Source organism: Phacochoerus africanus, chromosome 14 (genome assembly GCF_016906955.1).
Source record: "Phacochoerus africanus isolate WHEZ1 chromosome 14, ROS_Pafr_v1, whole genome shotgun sequence".
Taxonomy (NCBI): domain Eukaryota; kingdom Metazoa; phylum Chordata; class Mammalia; order Artiodactyla; family Suidae; genus Phacochoerus; species Phacochoerus africanus.
Genome location: NC_062557.1, coordinates 40,762,111 through 40,774,589, shown reverse-complemented (window position 1 = coordinate 40,774,589; position 12,479 = coordinate 40,762,111).

Genomic DNA, 12,479 nt, shown 5'->3' with positions numbered 1-12,479 from the left:
ACATCGCCTTATGACAGGAGGCTCCAAACCCCATTTCTGCCTTGCAAGCTGGATCCCTGTTGGATTTTGCCCAAACGGGGGAACGAGAGAGAGGCTGCCGGGTGGGAAGGGGAAGGAGCCGCCTCTAGGGGTCCTGTCTGCTTTCTCTTCCTATCAGGAGCATCCCAGTCTGGCTCGTCATCCAGGTTTCAGTTCCTCCCCGTAATTTCAGAACAGGCTTCGTTGTGCTTCCCTCAGAAGCACCAGCACCAGCTGGACGGTGGTCCCTCCCCAGAAGTCCCAACATGTGTGTCCCTTCTTTCATGCTCAGAGCCACCAGCACCAGGCGGGAAGGTCTCCCTTCTCAGAGGGCTGAGTCTCAGCTCTGAAGGATCCCCTCTCCAAGCTAAGTTTGAATTATTCCAACATCTTCATTTTCCTCCCCTAGTCCTAGGGGTGGCAGCTACTTCCTGTAGTTGGTCTGCCTGTGATAACTTCTGACTCTCTATCTGCCTTTTTAAGTTACCCCCATTTAATAATTCTTTGGTTGTGGGTCTACTGGTTTTTAAAAACTGATACAGTTTCTTTCTCCTACTGGACACAGAGAGACACGTCTACATACAACCGACGTGACGTACAACTATCAAAGCACACTCGGACAGGCTGCTGTTAAGTATCATTCATCTCACTGCTTCTTCCTTCTTCCCAGCCTCAGGGTCAAAAGTTGTGTCTGGTTCAATGAGCACTGGCGCATTTGTGAATAACAGAATAAATAAAGGAATGAATGACGCCTATGGCAGTCAATCAGTTCAAGATGAGATGATGGGTCTTCTGCTCAGGCCCCCTTGCTGGGATGGTAGAAGGGCAGGTGTCATCCGAGAGTATTTCAGTGCAAAAGACGTTGACAGGACTTGAACCACTGCCCCCAATGAGTTCATGAGAAACTTAATGGATAAAACGAATCAGCCCTGGAGCCCTGGGATCAGATTCTAGCTCTCTCTTCCAGGTCATCACTGTAAGATTGTGAGCGTGCAACCTAACTGCTCTGAACTTCGTTTTTCTCATTTATAAGATATGGACTTTAAGACACATTTCAAACGATTCTTCTGAGAATCAAATGAAGAAAAACGTCTGCCAGTGAGCCTTGTGTAGTAGGTGGCACAGAATGGGAGCTAAGCGTGTGTGTCATTCATCTACAGGTGAGGAAGCTTCCAGAGGTTACGTTACTGCACAGGGTTCCCACGGCTGGACGTGATCAGTGCTGTAGGCTGAATCCACACCCCTCTGGGTCCAAGAACCCGGCTCTTTCCTTGCACGGCCTTCTGACCTCTGTCACCGAGAGTCAGACTCCCCCAGAATTAATGCGTCCTCGCCTTAAGCAGCCATTGGCCCCAAAGCCTGTGGGTTTTGTTTCTGTATCACTGGCACCTGGCCCAACTGGCAGCCCTCCTTGGCCTCCCTTTTCCTGCCCATATCCATGGCAACCGCATCTCCCTGCAGTCAAGATGCAACTGCCCACCTCCCGCCTGACCCGGTGGGAGACAGAGAGAAGCTAACAATTGTGGTCTCGGGGCGCGAACATGCACCCTCCTGAAAGACCGCCTTCTCCCAAGCCTTCCCGCTCAGGTTAATAATTGAGGCAGAACTCGGTGTGAACGTTCACTGAGCCCATTTTCTCTCACTCTCAGCCCAGATGCCCGGCTAAGAGGAGAACCGCAGGGTGGGAGAAGGGAGACGAGAAAGGAAGGAAGATGCCCGTCTCTGCCTGTCGTTTTGTCACCATCTTCGAAGCCACCTCCCGGGGGCGGGGGGGAATAGCTCTCCATGGATGGAGTCACCGGCTCTTAGGGTTCTGCAGCCACCACTCCCTCCTACCACCTCATTCAGCGAAGAAGCACACACATAATAGACACTGAAAGCCCAGGAAGCAGGGGGAGTTAAGAGATCTGGTCTGTCCTGCCTTGAATTGCTTCAGACGAGCCATTATCCATCTCTCTTGACTTTGGTTCCCTCCTCTGAGGGAGAGCTAGTGTCCTGGGGGAGACTGGACATGACCCGGAGAGTCAGAAAGATCAACTTTGAATCTAGCCATGGTCTTTTCCGTGAACTTCCACGAAATACTTCATCTCTCCTAGGCTCTGTTACCTCCTCTGGAAAGTGGGAAAAGGAGGAATACCTGTCACATTGGGGTTACGATGAAGACTAATTGAGTGCCAGACCGAGGGAAGGCATGAGCTTCCTGCATCTTCCTGGATACGGGGAGGGGGCTAGGTGATTGCTGGGGTCCCTTCTGATCACATGGATGGCCTGTCGGGTCCCTGTGGCACTTGGCACATGTCTCCACATAAGACTGACCCCTTGCTTTGCAGCTCACCCTAAGTTTGGCAGCACAGAGAAGGAAGGGGGTTAGGAAGGCAGCGTTCCCAGGTCACCCTTCTACCAGGAATTACGTCCCCATGATGTGCTATTGGACCACAGCAGGTGCCTGGAGGAGGCATCACATATCCATGTCCGCGAATGATGCCGAAAAATATGATGCTCACTCCCTTTTCAGGGGACAGGGTGCGTAACAAGGGCCCCCTCCCCTCTCCCACAACCCCCTTCCCATTCTCGCCTAAGGGACTCGCCTTTATGATAGGGTCCATCATTCATTTACACAGTCAGGTCAGAAACAGGTTCATCATTCAATCCCTTCCTCTCCCCAAGACCTACATCCAACTGGTCCCCACATCGTCCCCCTTAATCTTCCACTGGTTGCCTCCTTTCAACCGCCACCTGTTCTGTCCAGGGTCAGCCCTCATCACCCCTCCCTCTTCCCTCTTAAAGGGCTCCTCTGCCTCCCCAGCAGGCTGCAACCCTTCCCCCAGCACTGCCTGTGCACCTCCCCGGCACGCAGGCTATAGCTCGCCTATTTCTTTTTCTTTTCTTTTCTTTTCTTTTTTTTTTTTTTTTTTGTCTTTTTGCCATTTCTTGGGCCGCTCCCTTGGCATATGGAGATTCCCAGGCTAGGGGTCGAATCAGAGCTGTAGCCACCGGCCTACGCCAGAGCCACAGCAACGCGGGATCCGAGCCGCATCTGCAACCTACACCACAGCTCACGGCAACGCCGGATCGTTAACCCACTGAGCAAGGACAGGGACCGAACCCACAACCTCATGGTTCCTAGTCGGATTTGTTAACCACTGCGACACGACGGGAACTCCTAGCTCGCCTATTTCTTGATGTTTTTTATTATCTTCAAATTCTTCTACAGTGGCTAGGTGTTATTTTTATCATTTTAAGGTGTTTTTAATATTTGTATGTATTTTAATTTTTTAAATTTTATTGAACTTTATTGGAGTAGAGTTGACTTAGTTGTGTTCGTTTCAGTTATATGAGAAAGTGATTCATCTATACATACACACAGATCCATTCTTTTCCCAATTCTTTTCCCATATAGGTTATTACAGAATACTGAGTAGAATTCCCTGTACTATACAATAGATTCTTGTTGATTATCTATTTTTTTTTCTTTTTACACCTGCACCTGTGGCATATGGAAGTTCCCTGGCTAGGGATCCAATCAGGGCAGCTGGAGCTGCAGGCCTGCACCACAGACACAGCAACACTGGATGCAAGCCATGTCTGCAACCTACGCTGCAGCTCGTGGCAACACCGGATTCTTAACCCACTCAGTGAGGCCGGGGATCGAACCACATCCTCACGGAGACTACACGGAGTCTGTAATCCGCTGAACCACAACGGAAATTCCAAATACCTGTTTTATATAGAGCAGTGCGGACATGCTAATCCCAAACTCCTAATTTATCCCTAACGTTACATTCAAAGCCCATCATTTCTTCCTGTAACACCCTTTACTCTTTCCCAATTACCTTCAAGACGACATTGAGTCTTCCGAGCTCAGGAAAAGCCACTTCTTCTGCCTCATCTCCTGAAGTTGCCCCAAAGAGCTGCTGTGCACGTGTCAGATGCAGACACTCACTTCACTCTAAATGCCTCTTTTTTGCTTGCCCACAGCAGCCTTGGGTCATCGTTCATCCGGACCCCCTGCCTAGAAAGACTTGACCTGATAAATCCCTTGCTTAGCCTTCAAGGTGCTCCTAAAACATCAGCTCCCTTGGGAAGGCTTCCCTGACTTTGGCCCATGTCTACAGAGTCAGCCACTGTGTCTTCTGATCCTGGAGCATCGCCCATGCGCATCTACTAGAGAAAAGCTGGGCCACGACTGTGCTCATCTCTGTGTGCATCCCTCTGGGACTAGATCATGAGATTTTCCTTTTTTTTTTTTTTTCGTCTTTTTGCCATTTCTTGGGCCGCTGCCTCGGCATATGGAGGTTCCCAGGCTAGGGGTCGAATCGGAGCTGTAGCTGCCAGCCTACACCAGAGCCACAGCAATGGGGGATCCGAGCCGCATCTGCAACCTACACCACAGCTCATGGCAACGCCGGATCCTTAACCCACTGAGCAAGGGCAGGGATCGAACCCGCAACCTCATGGTTCCTAGTCGGATTCGTTAACCACTGCGCCACAATGGGAACTCCAGATCATGAGATTTTCGAATCAACCACCTTCCTCTTAGTCATCTTGACATCACTGGGGCCCTTCAAACATGCCGGCTTTCCACACGTGCATGCACTGTGTTAACCTCTGCATCTCCAGATGAATAAATTACAGCTCTGCCCTCCTGGAGCTTACAGTCAAGTGGGATAGAGAGACACTTTTAAAAAAGAAAAAAATGGGGGTTCCCATCATGGCTCAGTGGTCTCGAACCCGACTAGTATCCCCGAGGATGCGGGTTTGATCCCTGGCCTCACTCAGTGGATTAAGGATTGGGCATTGCTGTGGCGGTGGTGTAGGCTGGCAGCTACAGCTCTGATTTGACCCCTGGCCTGGGAACTTCCATAGGTGTGGCCCTAAAAAGACTAAATAAATAAAAAGAAAAAAATGAAAGCAACTGCATAAGAAATTTAAATCATGAAATTTGTTTGAGGGATGCAAATGATGCTTTGATAAAGACCAATTGATAGGAGGGGATTACTTAGGAGTCTCCTAAGAGGCTTCTGGGAGGAGATGTCATTTAAGCTGAAATCCTCAGGATCTGGAGAGAGCTTTCCCGGAGGAAGACTCAGCACGTACAGGGTTCATGAGACAGAACGAACGTGGCATGTGTGCGGCTCTGGCAGAAGCCAGGGTGTCTGCGGTGCAGAAAGCAAGGCTGCGGGCAGGGCTGAGGGCAGGAGCGATGGCGACAGAGCATAGATTCACCTGAGGCTCAGCGGGAGGGAGCTGATATGTTTTAAGCTGGGAAATGACATCATTGAATTTGAGTTTTAAATTCTGACCCTGACCTTCAGGCTTCTCACTTGACAATGGAGCTAAAAATCATCTTTTTAGGTTTTTTCATAGATGGGAGCCCTTCTTAAGGTATTTGTCCTGTGGGAGTTCCCACTGTGGCTCAGTTGGTTGCTGACCTGATGAGTATCCATGAGGATGTGGGTTCTATCCCTGGCCTCACCCAGCGGGTTAAGGATCCGGTGTTGCCATGAGCTGTGGTATAGGTTGCAGACATGGCTCAGATCCTGCATTGCTGTGGCTGTGGTGTAGGCTGGCAGCTGCAGCTCCGATTCAGCCCCTAGCCTGGGAACCTCCATATGCTGCAGGTGCAGCTATAAAAAGCTATATATATTCACTTCTGAGCCAGGAACTAAAAGCTAAAAGAAGATAGCCCCGTGGAGATCACCAAGGGCAAGCTTTTAGAACTCAGCATATAATAGCAACTCAATAAGTGCGTTTTTGCTTGGTTGCTTTTCTTTCATCATTTTCGTTTGCTCTACAAATACATGTCTGAATAGCTTGTGATTTGCCCAAGGTCTGCCCTATAGGAGGGATCTCTACTTACTGCTAGCAGCTAAAAAAAGCCTGACCAGTGGGTGCTGATGTTTTGCAGAGGTAAACAGGCTGCCCATGGAAGTGGGCCTCCAGCCTGATACCCCCAGCTGGTTTGAACTTGCCTTCCTAAAGGGAGATGATGTGGAAGGCCACTGGGCTAAGGACTCAGAGATAAAGCAAATGGCACTGTCTCATGGGAAGGAAACTGGAGCCCAGACAAAAATCAGAGTAATCAGCTCCAAGACCAGCCTTGGAGCTCCAGATTCCTGACCTAAGCCCGGAGCTCCTTCTCCCACACCTTCATCAAAAAGGGCAGCTCCAAGTTTGGAAGAGGAGCCCCATCGGGGCTGAAGCCAAACTCAAGCTTCAGCATCTTTGCTGCTGCTAAATGACTCGTCCTGGGGGCGGTGGATGTGCTTATGAAGCAGACACGCGTTCCCTGCCCTCAACTGCTAACCCAGCACGCAGCACCGCGCACTCCGGCAGAAACAGCAGGTAGCCATGTTCTAGGCTGGAAAGTCCTGGGATGCGCTTGTTTCCACTTAAACTCCAGGTAGTGCTTCAAGGGCCTGGAGATGTCTTCTGGCATCCAGGGTCAACCTTCACACAGAAGGACACTCAGGCCCAGAGAGAGGGGAATCCATGGCAGAGCTGGAACCAGAGCCCAGTACACTTTGCCACATGCTGCACACCAGCTCCTCTTCCCCAAAGGGCGGGCTTCGAAACTGCATCCTGACCTCCTTCTAGACCACGCCTGTCTGAGGGCCGGCATCACTGCTTCTCTATCTTTTCCTTCCTTCCCCTCTTCAGGGGCTGCTGCCAAAAGTACCCACAGAGAGTCTGTGGATGCTGAAAGGCCCCCGATGGTAACGCCTAGATAAATGCCCACTGAAAAGGTAATTGCTGTCTCTCACGTAGGAAACCCCCCAATGCATGTGCATGCACACACACGCACACACACACACACACAAAAACAGTTAGTGAACTGAAAGACAGGATAAGAAAGATGAGACCACGTGGTCTAAGACCTAAATTCTTCTCCCACGTCTGTATTTACCACGCTCCGTGACCTTGGTTCAGTTTCAACCACCCTGTTCCTTTGAACTGAAGTTTCTAAATAGTCAATCTATTCATTCTTCTTTTAGCTGGATGGGGCTGGAGAAGCGGGGAGGGGGGGGAGAGAGGGGGAGAGAGAGAGAGAGAGAGAGAGAGAGTGTGTGTGTGTGTGTGTGTGTGATGTTTCCTCATTCAGCTCTCGGGACAATCAAATGAGGCTGGTGTTATCACTCCGTCCATTCTACAGACACATACATTTCATGATCCTCCCAGGTTTATGCTACGAGTACGTGCCAGACACCATGCTTGGCAGGGCTCCTCTCCCCATGGAGCTGACACAGCATCAGAACAGAGAGACTGAGAACCATAAAGTAGAAGTTCAATAGGAAGCCAAGCCTTGAACTGGAGACTCTTTCTGCCCCATCTCATAATCTTCCTGTGGCACCAACTGGCATCTTGTTAAGAATAAAGACTGAAGCCAAGACAAGAAGATCCCCCGAGAAGAAATTCGTTTGTCTTCTCTGTCCCTCTGAATCTTACGGTGATTCTAAGACAAGAGGGTCGTCTCGCCTTGTAAGTGACTCGCAGGCAGCAGCTCTCCATAAACCACACGGTGATCAGGTGGGAAGGGAGGAAGGATCAACAAGCTGAAGTGTGTGGGTGTGTGAGAGAGAGAGAAAGAGACAGACAGACAGACAGACAGAGACAGAGAGACTCAGCCAAGCTGGGGCTTAGACCCTGGCTGCCTTGACAGTTCCTCCAAAGTGTGGAAGAATGGACCTGAGGAACCACAGCGAGTTAGAAATTTGCTATGGTGACAGGTGGACGACCTCCCCTCCCTGCACACCGGCACTCAGTCCCTGTTTTGGAGGCCCCTCTGTCCATTCCTCCACGCTTCGAGAGTTCCAGAAACCCCCGAGGGCTCTAGGAGCACGGCGGCGGCGCTGACCTGGCCTCAGTATCAGCCCAGAAGCAAACCTCCAGCACCCTGGGTTCTATCTTAGCCCAATGTGAAGCCCCCAGCCCCACCCCAAGCCTGTGTACTACCCTTTACAGTTTGCAGAGAACAGACCTACTTCTTTTCCATAAATTAAGAGCCTGTCCGTAGTGGACAGTGCAGAAGACGAGTAGGAGGGACCTTAGGGTGGGGCCTCCTATGCAGATTTAGGCTCTTGATTTCCAATGAGGTTACATAAATGCACGGTACTATTTGAGGGTGTTTGACACAGTAACTCACTACATGCAAATAGTTAACACCGTCTACACTCCTATAACCGTGTTTTATGATTTCTCAGCAGAAGACTCTAAAGCTAGGAGGGTTCGGGCACTTGACTTTGAGAGACCCTGAAGACAGCCCTTGGAAGTCCCAAGAAGATGGAGTACCCGCCCCCCCACACTCCCCGATCCACAGAGGGAAATACTGAGATCCAGTGCCCCCAGCGCAGAATCATCCAGAACAACCTCGTTCCCCATGGCCGGCTGCCCCAGAAAGACTCACCAGGGCTGGGCGCTCCAAACTGGGAGCTGCCAGCCACATGCGGCTGTTGAGCACTTGTGATGTGGCTGGTGTGAAAGGGCGTGAATGTCAAATACATTTTTTAAGGCTTTCATACAAAAAGAACGTTCAATATCTCAAACATCTCACTCATAATTTCTATATTTATTACAAGTCGAAATGATCATATTTTGGATACAACGGCTAACTAAAATGCATTATTAAAACTAGTTCTACCCGTCCCTTTCACTCTTTTAAATGCAGCTATTAGGAAATTGTAAATTACACACGAGGCTCCCGTTATATTTCTATGGGCTGACGGTGCTCCCCTAGGGAAGTAAGTACCATTTACCCCAAGTACAAGCTGGCTTCCAGTGCAGCAGGGGACCTCCCTGCTAGATGTTTAGAAACAGCCTTGAGGATTTTAGATCTGCTCTTGCCCCTGGCCATGGACATGACTCGAATGCAGGGGCTAGGGTGGGCGAGGGCTTTCAGATGCCTCAGCCATATTTCTGAATCCACAGCTATCAGCTGAGTGAGGTTAAGGCGGTAATGGGAGGTACACAAGCAGCTAGCGTTCTTGATGAGAATGTCACACGAAATGCAGGCTCGCTCCCTATAAATCACCTTGATTTGACACCAAATTAGATGGCAAATGAAACATCCAGGCGGAAATGAAAGTCCGGCGGCAGCAGCAGCATCGTAAACCCACTGTGGCTGACTGGCTGGCTGGAGAGGGCTTGGCTCCCAGGAGCTTTGAACACCATTTCAAGGAGGCTCCAGGTACCTGATTTGTTCCTTGGGCAGGTGGGCAGGTGGGAGGCCCTCAGCTGCTGGGCTAGATGGCAGAGGGCCGGGCTCTGGGGCACTGATCAACTGGTCATTCCTTTTGGCACGGGCATTTCCCAGGCCAGATGAGAATGGTCCCTAGGTGGCACAGGTTCAGACTCGGGGACAATTTATTCTATAATTCGAGTAAGTCCTAAGAGAGAAAGGCACAGCCCCTGTGGTGCCAGGAGGCCACAGGGCCTCTGGGGGCCTCCCTTTCCCATGACCTCAGCCCTGGGTCCCTAACCGGTGAGCTCATCTGCAGACCAAGATCCAACTGTGACTTCTGCTCTCTGTGACCTTGAGGATGTTTCTCCATGTCTCTGGAACTAGTCCCTCTTTTTGAATAACTGGGGTGACACTGGCCTTGATAATATCTTAGTGTCTTTCTAACTGTGACCTCATTCCAACACACAGAGACACATATAAACACACAGAGAGACACAGAGTGACACACCTGCAGCGAGACACATGCACAAGCACATACACAATTAGATGTATACATAAAAGAAGACACACACGGACCAGCAGACACAGACCAGCAGACACACAAGGATATATATACACACAGACACACTACTACAGACACACACTCACAAGGATGCAGACACGCCAAGACACATGGATATACACATAGACACATATAAACACACAAGGACTCAGGCACAAACACATTCATAAACACACCCACAGAAACACAACACACATCCACAGCACATACAACACACAGACACACGCATACACACACACACCTCCACAAATACAAACACACATACACAGATACACACAGAGACACCCAGACACACACCAATGGACTGGAGCATAAACACACGCACACACACACACCACCCCACATAACTCACTTTGTTCAAGTGATTCCAAAAACCTGAATTTTTTTTTTTTTTTGGCTTTTGAGGGCCACACACATGGCATATGGAAATTCCCAGGCTAGGGGTCTGATCTGGCCTACACCACAGCCACAGCAACCTGGGATCCAGGCATATCTGCAACCTGAACCAGAGCTCATGGCAACACCAGATCCTTAATCCACTGAGCAAGGCCAGGGATCGAACCCTTGTCCTCACGGATACTAGTTGGATTTGTTGCCGCTCATCCACAACGCTCAGTCCAAACCTGAACATTTTGAAACAATCTGAGCTCCAACAATTCACCATAATCTAGCCCCAGAGGGATACCTTGACGCTTCCTATTAGGCACTTACATGCACACATACAGATACACACACACACAGGGACACACACCCCGGAGTCCCTTCTGTTTTCACACTCACTGTCCCCTCACGCCTGCTCCCCTTCCATCCCCCTCCCAGGATCCATACCCAGGGCCCTGGACCCCTCTCCAAGGCGAGACTGACTCCCACTGCTCTGCGTGGCATGTGAACTCACAGCAAGGCACCTGGGTAGCAGGCAGCACTGCCACTTCTCCACCCTTATCCGCAGCCCTGTGTTTTAACCTCCCCTCCAGCGCAGGCTCCTCTCACACCCACAAACCTATTACAGTTTCCCGCAGATCAGAAATCCTCTTGCCCTGCCCTCCTCCCGAGCCCGGCCCTCCTTCCCTTTGCGGTCAGCTCCTCCAAGGAGAGGTTAACACCACGGTGGCCCCACTCCAGCCTCTGCCTCCAGGGCTTCCCTGAAACCTCGCCAGCTGGCAGCCGTCGCCCAGGGGCTCTCTGATCGCCAAATTAAATGCCCTCCCTTTAGTCCTCCTGTTACCAGCCTTTTCGGCAGCTGACCCCACGGCTCACTCCCGTCTGGCTCCTATGACACCACTCCCCTTCTCTGAGCCCTTCTCTCAGCCTCCATCCTCTGACTCCTGACAAGCTCTGTGGCCCGAGGTCCTGGCCCCGGGCCTCGTGCACACCTGGGCCGTCCTCAGCCATCGCAGGTCGGAAGCCGTCTGCCAGCATCTTCCGCCGCGCATCCCGCAGACACCAGTATGAGTTGATACCCAACACCCCGCCTCTGCTCTGCTGGGCCTCCCACCTCCCCACTTGGCTCTCTCCCCTTATGTCAGGTGTTTGCACCAGCCCGGCCCCAAGCCAGGAATCTGGAATTCAGTCCAGACTTTTCCTCTCATTTCCTTCAACCCATTGCATGCAAGCGATCGCAAAAACCTGAGCACTGTACCAAGGACGGCCTGCAGGCCCCACCCGTCCACGTGGCCCCCTCCCACTGTACCTCTCTGCCTCCAGTGTCACCTGCTGTTTGCTCCCTTCAATTCCCACAGCGGTATCCCTCCCAGTCTGAAGGATGCGGTTCCCCTGGCTTAGACACCTGGTAACCCAACCCCCGCTGAGCACGCCCAGCCTTCCCTCCTGCGCCTCCCTCGTGCAGGCCCCAAACCACAGATATTTGAGACGACTTTTGCCCCCAGATTCCCGTGCTGTGGCACATCCCCAGGACAGGTATTTCCGGAGGCAGAGCAGCCTTCCCCTGGTTACCAACCGTCCTTAACGAGTTGGCACCAGTGTCGACTCCATTACTGACCTTGGCCTGATGAGCCCACTCAGCTTCCAGGAGGATTAGGTGCCCTGCCCCAGCTGTCTTAGTGCCCTGTATACATTTTTTTTTCATCTGTTTTAGGACCGTACCTGTGGCATACAGATGTTCCCAGGCTAGGGGTCAAATCGGAACTGCAGCTGTTGGCCTACGCCACAGCCACAGCAACATCAGATCCAAGCCATATCTGCGATCTGTCTACACCACAGGTCACAGCAATGCCAGAGCCTTAACCCACTCACTGAGGGAGGCCAGGAATTGAACTTCATGGATACTAGTTGGAGTCATTACTGCTGAGCCACAACGGGAACTGGCCTATATACACTTTCAATAAAGCCCTTACGCAGTCCAATATTATCCTCTATTTGCATTTTTCTCCCCCACTGTCTGAGCTCCTCGGGGACTAATTTATGAATTCCCAGACTTTGAAAGTTCCTATTCTTAAAGGTAATCAACAAATGTTTATTGAATGAATGAATGAAGAACTCAGCGCAGAGAAAGCGTATAGGTCCTGCTCAGAGCCTAGGCTTCTCCCGGATGGTCAACCTCTAGTGCTGCTTCCTGGTGACACCTAGCAACCGTTGCCATGGCAACGAAAAGGCACCATTTTCCCAGGGCAATCCTCCCTCCCTGCTGCCTTTCCCCCACCTGGCTCAGCAGAAGAGAGGAAGCAGCCCTCCTGTTTCTGGAAGCAGTGGGAGGGGGCGCCC